This window comes from Strix aluco, chromosome 3 (assembly GCF_031877795.1).
Source record: "Strix aluco isolate bStrAlu1 chromosome 3, bStrAlu1.hap1, whole genome shotgun sequence".
Taxonomy (NCBI): Eukaryota; Metazoa; Chordata; class Aves; order Strigiformes; family Strigidae; genus Strix; species Strix aluco.
This window is the reverse complement of record NC_133933.1, coordinates 47,747,397-47,759,502: the sequence shown is the minus strand read 5'-3', so window position 1 is coordinate 47,759,502 and position 12,106 is coordinate 47,747,397. Positions and strand designations below refer to the sequence as shown.

At 42.3% G+C, this 12,106-nt stretch overlaps 1 protein-coding gene across 1 annotated transcript in view; it reads left to right on the top strand.

The window, feature by feature from the left end:
• The first annotated feature begins 4,618 nt into the window (after positions 1 to 4,618).
• The window catches only part of GPR137B (G protein-coupled receptor 137B), a 35,276-nt gene continuing 27,788 nt past the window's right edge, over positions 4,619 to 12,106 (top strand). The window contains exon 1 of the mRNA XM_074818410.1: positions 4,619 to 5,120. The gene's annotated coding sequence lies outside the window, so the exon portion shown is untranslated. The remainder of the gene's footprint in view (positions 5,121 to 12,106) is intronic.

Sequence of the window (12,106 nt, the reverse complement as noted above, 5' to 3'; positions counted from 1 at the left end):
TTTTCAAAGTTGCCATCAGGATTGCTTGAAAACAGCCAGGAAGCTACAATATCACAAGGGAAGCAAAAGCTCACCGCAATGGATGTACCTATGCAACCAAAGCTTATGCTAAAGGAAGCAAATCTCTGTTGTGCAGCTCCAGAGATCTTTCAAATCAGGAAAAGCTCAGACAAACTCAAGCATGACAGACTGAGTCCAGTGACTGCTGAGAACCTCTTGCCTGCCGATGTGTCGAGCCTTACACATTGAAAGGGAGTCAAACTGACTCCTATCGCACAGCGTTTTGCAGCCCTCTGCTGCAGACTCCTTCTCAAAGGAAGCTGTTCCCCTCCTGCCCCGCCATTCCTCCCGGGCACGCTGCAGCTAACACACTCTCTCTTTCAGACTGGAGATGGTGCTCCCTGTCAGCCATTCTTAACTACTTCGTAGCTCTTCGAGGCTGGGGGGGGGGGGGGGGGGAGTTTGCCCCCGTCATGCTGGGAGGGGAACCGCAGGACCCCCCCCGCCCCCCGGCACACTACTTCTCCCAGTATAACGTCACTCTCAGCTTTTTTTCACCACGGTCCGGTAAAGAAAAGTAACAACAGCACCCTCCGCTGGCCTCCGCCATGAAGACACCTGCAGTAAAGGGGCTGACTGGAGCCGCTGCTAGATCTGTTATGTGAAATCTAGAGAAACACAACCTTTTTACTAAACATACTAATAGGTCATGCTCTCTGTAAGTGGCTCCAGCTGCCTCCAGTCACTACACACATACGTATCTTAAAAGCAGGGGCAGTGACTACAAAGCTTATGAACAGAAAGAGCACTTGGCTTTAGTGTTAATAACAAGCTTCATAAACTATGTTACCATATATGAAAATATATATATATTTCCCAAACAGACTAATCTAAATTAGCACTTCAGTTATAATGCCAACCTTATTTGGGAGCTTGCAATGAAGAGTTAAATTGCGTATTATCATCTTTTTTCCTCCCAAGATTTCTGGCCATAGGATATGTGCAAAACTCAAACAAAAAAAAAGGACAATCTAAGCAACTGCTTATGAGGAAGACAGGGTATCTGTGTGCAGGAGAGCTTGCAAAAAATGTCTTTCAATTGATCCAGAAGAAGTAAACAGTCACTCTTGTGTTTAAGCACATTCAGCATATTTTAACTTGTTTTTTTCCTTGAAGATCATCTGTGAATTATTGATCTAAAAATCTTCATTTTGCATAGTTACAGAAACTCTTTAGCCATATTGAGGTATCAAATAACAAAACCACAAAGGGCCATACTTAAAATAATGGTCCACCCAAACCAGCTCATTAATTGATTACTTATTTATTGGGGGGGGGGGGGGAATATTTTCTTTCTTTTTAGCATATGTGCATTCATGCAGGTTAATACAGTTTATTATTATTTTAGTGGCTGCTCCTGCAGAGTAGCAGAGATTCCAAGAGCCAGCTGATATGTGTATTTGATTCTGATTACTCTTATCAATTACATAATCAAAAATACCTAGACTGAAACAGGAAAAGGTAATTTGTAGCCATTATATTTGCTACTGTAACTACGTGGAATTTGAATATTCATGTAGAATTTAAATAGATAGACTGCATTTGAAATATGCTCTCCAAGATCATGTGAGTGGATAGACACAGAATACATATGCAGTGACTAGATTAATTCTTACGACAAATTCCTGGACACCCTGACCATGTATAAGAATTCACATTGGGTTAGATCTTCAGCCAGTATATTATGCAAACTTGAGTAAAACCAATATATACAGCAACTTCAACTAAGAAAGCAATCATAGCTTCCAAGACAGAAATATGGCCCTGAGCTGGGGATAAAATCAACGTGATCTGTCTCTACCCAAAAAGACAAGTGGTGGTCCTTAGTAAACTTACCTATTCTAATGCTGGTGATGCTCAAGCTTCTTTCTAACAATCTGGCTTCCATAGGCTCTTACAGAATTTAGAAATGCTCAGATTTTTTATTATCAAAGTGAACAAAAAAACACCCCCTCATAAAATTGCTTAAACGTAAAACATGAAAAATGTGGTTGAAGCTAATAAAAGCAAAAAATACATAATGAACGCTAACACAGTCAGTCAGACTGTTAAGTCTGTAACAGTGAAATCCCCCTGAAAGGATGGAAATTGTTACTGCTGAGTTTCAGGATTTTTAACTGCTTTACACAGGTATCTATCACAAAAAGTGATAGAGACATTTGTATCTTCTCATTAATCTCTGTATTTTACAGTGAATCAAAAAAAAGCCGAGAGTTTTCCATGCTCTCTTGTCAGTCGCTGTTTTCAACAGAAAGAACGGAAGGAAAGGCAGTTGCTTTACATTTTAATGAAAATATTTTTTTTTCCAAAATACACCTAATTTTTTCTAACATTAAATTCACTTTTGATATACCACTGTAAGGTTTTTATAAAGATGATATACTATGTAAATAGCTAGCTTCATGTTTTCACAATTTTTTTATAAAAATCACTTTCTTTTTACAAAGTTGTGCAAACTGAACAAATGAAAATAATTGAGATTTAGTGTGTCTCATGAAAACATTTGGAAGACTGAATTTTTCTTGTGCAACTCATTTTCATAGAGCTCTATGAGGGAAACCGACACCCTGCCTCCCCCCCCCCGACTTCCGACTACCAGCTCACACTGTCTTTTATTGCAAACTTTCTCTGACATGACTATTTTGCTTCTCTTAATTCAAAATCATGGACAGACATAAACACAGTAAAATAGGTAGGCCATTAGAACAGATTTGATAACGTTCTACCTAAATTATAACCAAAGCTGTCTGAAGATACAGATAGAGGCTTGAATACCCTACCTTTGAAGATACAGTCCTGGAAATTCTTTCTGCTTCGTATCTTTATATATCTTTACGCTCTTTTGCCATGTCTTTGAACACAGAACAGACTTTTAGCAAGGTGCAATAAATGGCCTAGTGCTGTAGGCCTCATAAGACCACAATTTTATACTCGTGGTTCTCAACAAACCCAGTACTTCGCATGACGTATGTAATGGACACCTGATGTCACCAACCCGAGAAACAATTGGGACAAGCAGTCCCAACATATGTCAGTCCCAACAAGCATTGTCAACTAGTTTAAATCACTTTGGATTTTAGCTTTGTCATTGATGCCACTGACTGGGGTCTCTAGTACATCTCACACTTAAACTGACAAATTAGGTTACTGATTAATCAGACTCAAATTCAGCTGCTCAATTTCTTTCATTAAGGTAGTCTGAAATTCTGTACATTTTTTTCTATTCATTAATCAAGCCGCTGTACTACCTTTGCCTAGCTAAGATTTAGACATTAATTACTTTTAAAAAAAATCTGGACCAACAAAATGTGAAAAATAAAAAAGGCAGCAGTTTCTGATGAAACATTCTCTGCCGTGGCATAGTTAAGATGAAGCAAATACAGCTGCATACAGGAACAGATCACTTAAGACGTTTTAACGCAAAAACGATTGAAGTCCTTTTACTGCAGTGTTGTCTGTTCTATAAGAGGATTGGAAATCTGCCATTGTATTATACTGGATTTTGCTCCAAAATAAACTACAGCCAGCACAGCTGGAGGTGATAGAAGTGTGTCCAGGATAAATACCTACTCTCTGCCCTCTATCCCAGCTGTTAAATCATTCTATCCCTTTTCTTTTCACAGCATGTAGCACTGGAGGGTTTGTACCCTCTCCTCTCTGTAAAGCTCCTCATCTCTCCTCATCCTGTAGTTGCAAAGACCTGATACGCCCTTATGCAAACCCTTATTTTACCAAATCCCCAATTCACACGTATCTTACACCCTGCAAACAACTGCACCGCTTCCGAACAGTTCTGGTTCTTCCTAGAACACTTGTGGCACTTCCACTCTGTCCTCTGAATGAAGCAAGGATCCCAGGGGGAAAAAAATCATGAAAGCTACACCAAAAGCACTTGCAAAGGGGTTCAAACAAAACTTGTGCTGACAACCTTAATTTCACCATTTCCTAATCTTTAAATTGTTAATATATTATTAGTCAATAATTACATATTATAAATATATGGTTACAATTTTAATTATATTTATATGTAATAATATATGTTTATATTAATATAGCTACATCATGTATTTCTATTTTTATAATTGTAATTTATTATAAATGTATTGTCAAATATGATTATTAAGGAATTGTAGTTGTAGCTAAGATACTTATTTAATATAATAAACTTACATAGACACGGGTTTATGAAAAGAAGTGAGAAAGACAAAGTTTTTGCTATCCACTTGATGATATCATCAAACAACTTGCTTGTAAGATTTTTACAAAAATCCCCCAAAGGTTAAGAGATCTGTATAGTACTTACTTTCTCCAAGCACTCTTCAAACTTTCTCCTTTCCACTTATTTTTTACTATTTTTTTTCACACTCTTACAGTTCTCTGCTCTGCTTCACCCACTAGGGCAATTTATTCAGCTCGGCCATTTGAAGTCTAATGCATTTAATGTTCTGTCACAGTATAAACAAACATAAATAGTTGGCATGATTATTAAATTCATTAAATTATCTTTTATTTTACTGTGTTAGAAGCAAAAACAGTTTCATTTACAAACATACAATATATTCGTGGCACTTTTCCCCCGATAAAACCAACACTTTGTTAAGCTAGCTACTATTATTTTTCACGTAAACATATTTTAATGATACTAAAGCGGAGGAGATAAAGCTCAATTGATTTCTGCCGCTGAGCCACGGTTCATAAACAAATAAAATCCTGCAGAAGCGAACAGAACAAAGGGCGGGACAACGCCGGTTACTGCTTTGCAACAGGGATAAATCTGGAAAAGCTGCTGGTCGGGACAGGAAACCGCCTGGCTAAATGCAGCTGGCTGAAGGACACGAACCGATGTAACAACTTCTGTTTCTCTTCCAGGGGAGCGTTATGAAGAAAACAGGCACCTTCACGGGCAGGCATTACAGAAGAGCAGACGCCCTCGGGACCCGCAGTGCTGAGGGAGAGCGCAGGCAGCTGCAGTTCCTGCCCCGGGTGTCCTTCTCGGCCGGTCAGCAGAAAGGCGACAGCTCCCTGCCTACCCCCCTGGCTCCCGTGTGATTCCCAATTCTGTACGTACACGCTTGGCAGCCTTTACAATTAATAACACAAACGACCCACAGCACAGGGGTTACGGCCCCCGCACCCTCCGGGGCGTCAGCCTGAGGGAACGGCGCGGCGCCCGCCACCGCGCCCCGGCGCGGGGGGCCGCTGGGCCTGGCAGGGCCGGTGCTGCGGCGGCGCCCAGCCCCAGCTCCGCTTCTGCCGCCAGCCTGCTGCGAGCCCTAAATGTAATAATAATAATAAAAAATTAAAAAAACCCAACCAACCAAACCCGGAATTTAACCCGAACAACAAGCAGCTGGTAAAACCTCTCGCCCTTCTCCCTTTCCCCTCGCGGGGCCGGGCCGGGGCCGTGCCCAGCCTTCCGCGCAGGCCGCTGGCCGAGCCCCGCTGGCCCGGCGGGCCCGCGCCTCGCTGCCACAGCGCCGCTAGGGGGCGCGCCGGTGCCGGGCGGGGGCAGCCGCCGCGCGGCCTAGCGGCCAGCCCGAGGGACGCGGAGCCCGCCCGCCTCCAGCTCACCGCTCCCCATCACCCCCTCAGAGCCCGGGGCTGCCTTCGTGACCCCATCTCCCCCCGGCGAGAGGGGTGTCGGGTCGTGGCCGTTCCCGGAGCGGGGCAGGGCAGTGACGAGCCCTCCCTGGCCCTTGCTGTAGGCGGACAGGGACGAGGGCCGGTGACTTGAGGCGAGGGGTCCCTGACTGTCTTTGCCTCCTTTCTGCTGACAAAGAGGCACCGCGGAGGGGGTGAGGGGACAGCTCAGTCCGGGGGCTGCAGAGGACGACCCTCTGCCCTGCCGGGTAAGGTGCCAGCTCTCTCCTTTCGCCCGCTCGAACCTGGAGGAGCTGCCAGAGTCCTTCGCCCTCAGGTATAGGCTAACAGCTTGTACAAGTCCTAGGGCAGCAGGAAAGTAACAGCACAAATACACGCATACAGACATAGGATACAGCATACAAACGCTGCACACATATAGGGCAAGGAAGGGTGCTGTTGGCTGAATCTTGTGTTAAATGCTGAATGCAAATTTGCTGTAAAGGTTTGTTTGCTACACTGGTCTCTCGGGTCTTTGCAGATGTCTTAAGTACACATTCAATAACGATCAAAGACATCCCATCCTGTGGGAATTCATCTCTGAGGTTTGACACATAGCTCAGGAATTTGCTGTTCCTCTGCACAGCTACATCACCTTGCAGTCCCAGACATGATGCTTTGCTTCCAGCCACACTGGTTACTCCTTTCCACCCTGTTTTTATATCCCAGAAAGGCCAGACTGGAGTTCTGTAGGCCCCTCACCAACAAAAATGTCTTCATCACTGCTCCAAGTACGGCCTTACAGCTGAAAAGTTTTTGCAGTGACCACCCAGAGGACAGCCTTGCCAAACACAGTATAGGAAAGCAAGGAAACATCAAGCTGCTCAGACTATCTGTAAGCCCACTTCCTAACATTGCACAGTCCTCTGAGCTAGTATGGATGTCTGCACCAACTGGAGTAGATTTAGGATACTGGAGTTAAAAACCCCTCTCCAGGCATTAACCTGAGAAGGACTGAGCAAGATTGAGGACTTTGCTTCCACAGCTGAATTCTCAGCTGCTTGAATGAGCAGATAATCAGGGCTGAAGCAAATGATTTCTAACGTGTGGTTTTATTAGCTGTGAACCAGATGCTTAGTATTGTCTAAGTATCAGAAGCCAGGGGAAGAAAATGAATTAACTCCTTTTACTGGATGTGGCTAAAATTATCCCTGTTTAAATGGGCTTTTATTCTTTAGTCATCAAGGTTCTTGAGAATACATGTTCCCTGCCAGGATGTGTCACAGATGATACAAAACCCCAGACAGTGGGCCAGGTGGTCTTTAGCAGTCAAATCCACCTCCCTCTGTTGTCAGTCTACATCTAGTCCACTTCCCTTTTCCAGTTAGCTCATACCCATCTGACTGATACATCTAAGGGAATCCCCACTGAAGGGAAATACCTAACTGCTTTATTGCTTCTTTTATGGGTTTTTCCAGTGGGGGTTGGGGAGGGATACAAAGAAGGGGGTAAACTTGAATAAGTCAAAGAAAGCAGAGGAGGCTAGGAAAGGAGAGAATATGTGCTACTTAAGCTAACATGAATTTAAAGTAGCCTTCTGGGTTATGGAGGCATCTGGGAAACGGAAGGCTGTAAATAATGATTTAAACAGTGAAAAGCGAAACATCCTTTTCAGTGCTTTTTAATCTCAGTTTTACAGATTGCTGAGTCGTTGTTTTAAACTCCAAGGAACGTGTAGCATGGACAGAAATTTCAGGGTGCTCAAGACTTTCTTACCAGTCTGGAATGCAGACTGCATCTCCAAGCTTGAGTCTGCTCCTGTTGTGTGTTGTGCAATGAGGAAATCTGCACGAGAGCCTGAAATCTATGTATAACCACCCTAACAGAGACAAACCAAAATGAAACAAAAGCACTCATGTTCTGATGCTTTTGTTTCACAGAATCTGTCTTTTTCCATCCTCTATTCACTGAGTAACATATTTAATTCTTCTAGAAAATTTTCTTCTGGTCAAGTATTGGCTGAAATTATAAAACTGCAGTTTTCTTGCTTTACAGCTACTTGCATTACTCTGATTAGTTTGTGCGGGTGAGTTCCTGCCCTTGATGCATAGGCATTACTTTATTTGAAGCCAATGGAAGCTTTGGCTGCCTTAAGGATTATGGGTTAAGGCCCTACATTTGTACTGTTGTACGCCACTGTATGACCTAAATGAGATTAGAATAATAAATCCTGATTTATTATGAGGGTTTTATTTAGACATGTTTTGAGTATGAGGTCTGTGTCAGGATTAATAGTGAAAACTAACATGCCCAGGCACAGAGAAAGCCCAACAATGAAAGGACATTTTTTCCCTTGAGAAAACTGGTTCCCAGCCCTCTGTTTGGCTTTTGCCAGAGTTGCTAAATGTTGAATGGCACAAAGACGCTGGATCCCAAAGATGGTGACGTAGTCCTTGACTTGGAGATGATCCCACACCGAGTGAAGGATGGAAGTATCCCATCAGCACTATTTTCCAAGGCTAAGTACTCATGCTCTGCAATGCAGTAGCATTCAGAAATATAAGGTTTTCAGAATCCAAAGTCAAATGAGAAATTTGGATTTACTGGCTAATTCATCCATCATGTTGAGCAGGTACTAGTTTAGGTGCCTGCCCTGTAGTTAAATCAGATTCCTGAACCTGTTCCAAGGGAATGTCCATTCCTTTCAGCATCCTGGCCACCATCTCTCATCAGGAAATGTGACATCTCGTCATGTAATGCACTGAATTGCAATGGCCTGAGTATTAGACACAGAAGGTGTGTGCTTACACCACATAGCTAAATTTCTCTATTCTAATAGCCACATTACTACTAAAGGCTTCAGAGGAATTTGCCTTTCCAGAAAAACATTTAAATTGAAATGGGTGGACTGCAAGCATGTGAGCTGTTATTTCTGCAGAACACAAAATGAAGAAAGAGGAGGTGTAAGTGTTGTGACAAATCCAGGTAAATTAAATCATCATGAATTCTACAGTATCTCTGCCTTTTGTCTAATTCAGAGAGTCTGAATACACCCACTCTCTACCAGCTAGTTGATGGATCTTGTTCAACTGCAGATTTCTGTCCCACTTGGTTTCTGAGAAGAAATAGCAAGAATTATTTCCTTCAAAATGTTGTTGTTGAGTTTTGTAATTGTAGGCCTCATGGAGTGCAGAGCAAAAGAAAATGTTGAACCAGAATACCATCTTCTTTTTCTTTGGTTTGGCAAGAGGCCTCCCTATCTGTCAACCTCTCCTGGTGTGTCTCAGCTGGGGTGGAACAGGATGGAATGGCCTCTCACAATTTTTCAGATAACTTTAGGGAAAAGCAACTTCTGAAGAAGGACAGACTTTAAGGTCTAGCTATGATACTATGATACAGTATTTGAGGTTTAAACCATGAGAGCCAGGTATTTGTGAGAAATACAATCCAAGAAATCATGAAACCTCAAAAGAATGAAAAACCTGCCGGTGTAACTAACTTTCTGGACTACTACAGTATAAAACCAAAGATGAAGATGGTTCATATCTAACAAAATCTTAAATTATTTTATTTACTTCCTAGAAGTGCTCTTTTCTGCAGAACCCTTTCTGAAAGGCTTTGAACTACACACTAGTGAGAGTCATTCGGCACAGAGTGCTTTAGCACACAGTGATTTGCTAACAGTCTTGCCAGCAAATTCATTAATTGCAAGTGACATCAAAGATGAGAATTCTAGACCTCTCTGCTCAGGAGCAGGGCAGCAGTTCAACTTGCAGAATCCACATATTTCATGTTATCTACTTTTGTTCACTTCAAGTCAAATAGCAGTGGGACAGCCTAGCTAAGCAACTTTTTGAGCCCTTGAGCTCCGCTCAAGTTTATTCCTTTGGACAGTGACCCTTAGAAAGAAAACAGTAACACAAACAGATCTCCTGGAATTGCCCAACATCCCTAGACAGCAGCAGGAGTGTGCTGAAGAACAAGCAGTGGCTGAACTTCTTAAGCACTGGCGAGCTGCACAGGAAGTTTGGTCTATTAAGAAGTTTCTTGTAAGGCTGCAATGCAGACTTTCCCAGCCAACCTTTGCTCACCTACTGGCAAGGACACACGTCTGTGATGCAGTCTGTGGGACCACTGTTCTTTGCCGTCCCTCGGCAACACCTGACCAAGGGAGCCGCAGCTTTCTTCAGCTCTCTACAACATGCTGCCCACAAAGCGTGAGTTGGCAATCACATTCACAGAGGCACTATGGGAAACCAGCAGTTTGTTGGGTGGAAATGGATTCCTGCTTCTCTGTACATTCTATAGCATACTTCAGGCATGTGGCAGTCTTAAAATACTGGTGGTTTTGCTGATGGCATGTCATGGAAGCCTTTACGCTCATTTAGCAGGTTAAAGTCTTACAGCACAAGCTGTGAAGAGTTGTTATAGGTCACTGATAAAAAGCAATAGAGTGCTTATGGCCACTGTGGGTTAATGTTAGCCACAAGCATAATCAGAAAGTTTGTGCTGAGAGCAGAGAGGTGGTGTGTAACCCACTGAATTTATTATCGCTGTACTCTGGCCTCTAGATAGGGCATGTGTGCACTGGGGTTGCAGAGATCGAGGGATCTATAAGGCAAGCCTATTAGTAGAACTGGGAAAGGCTAGGAAGAGATTTTCCTTGTCTGCTAGAAGGAAGTATGTATCAATCTAGGGGAGATGTTTTCCTGATCTGGGAGATGGAGCCTTCTGTAGTATGTATTGAAATATATTTTGTTGTATCTATTCTACTTGTTATACATATTGTCGAAACTCCGGTCCGGTCCCTTTATCTTCCCCATCTTTGCCTAATGAACATGATGGCCTGAGTACAGACAGCTTCTCTGACAGACTTGCTTGAGTAACTGTTCAGTTTTCCATCTTCTACCCTGGTATCGAGTCAATTTTACTTTTTTTCAGGAAATACAGAGCCTGTAGGAGCAGGTGCTGATTTAAAACGAAGTCCAAGTGTATTTATGTTGAAGCCATAAAATTCTCTTTCTGTGCAAGCTATAACATACCTCTGTACATGTACGTGAGTTTTAGTTCTTGGACATTTCTTATCCTCTCTCCTCTTTCCCATCATTCACTGTGTGTTCTCTGTATTTCCACACGTAGTCAAATTGACACAGCTACTCGGTGCTGTGTATCACCCTGCTTCTGTAAGCTGTTTATCCAGGATTTCCAAAGCTGACTGCTCCTGGTAAGGGTCTTAAGATCATACCTAGACGCCTTAAGAGAAGTGACCTGATTCACAGAGGCACTAAGAACCCACAAATCCCTTTCCAGTCAATGGGAGCTGAATTTGCTTAGTGCCTTTAAAATCAAACTGCTTATGTTTCAGTACCTCAACATGGATTTTGGAACATAGCTTTAAGTGTTCAGTGTGGGTGTTTTTAGGGCAGGATGGGCTTCACTTAGAGATCTTTTTAAAGGACTATGCAAGTTTACATAGGCTGTATTTGTATTAAGCACAATTATAATAACTGCCTTTTTCAGTAAAGTAGTAGTTCTGAACTCCTCTCAGGGTGAGGCATTAATAATGGAAGTCATTATTTTAGTTAATACTCAGTGTCAGTATCAGTATCTGCATACCCTGAACACTGTGTTACTTCACTACATGGACTCTTTCACTAAAGGAATCTTTTTTCACTGCTCACCAGACATGTGGAGTGGGATTATTCCAGGTAACAATCACTTCTCGTAATCAGTTTACTATAAACAATAGAAAAAAGATAGCAGTGCTCCAGCTATAACCAAAGTATCTTTTAAAAACCTTGTTATTTGATGGTGTATGACGCTATTCATGACCTAGAGGTACATGAAGCATTTCCACCATGCTACAAATGTCTAAACCACTCAGTTTCAGTTCTCACTTCTCACCCCTGTGAGTCAAACCCAGCAGCCTGCCATAGCACCTATTAATTTATAGATTTAATCCCAAGGGCACATCTGCACACTTGTGAGAAGGCGTGTCTGGTCAACTGTTGCCTCAGTGATGGCACAAACAGACAACAACCAAGAAGAAAAGAACCTGTAGCTGCATGTACGCCTTGGTGAATTTGGGTATTTAGGGGGTTTTATTTGTTCCTGTATACACCATGTTTGGAAGCCTTGATGTGCCTTTTCTCCCATTCTAATGAAATGCCTTATGTTAGAAGAAAAAGAAGATACTGAATCTGTTAGATTTGCTGTGCAAATTGTGTATTTCCTTATAAACACAAAGGTTTCTGCAATGCAGAGCTGAACTGTTATAGCTTGTTACGGTGGTTTGAATTTCATGAGTACTTTAAAGTGTTTAAAATTATTGCTAACGAAATGCAGCTAAATAAAGTACTTGCTAAATGGGAAATAGCAGAAAAAAATCCTATAAAGAGACGATGTGACCGCCACTGGGAAAATGTCAGGTACCTGCTTCTTGTAGAAAATAGAACATTACTTAACT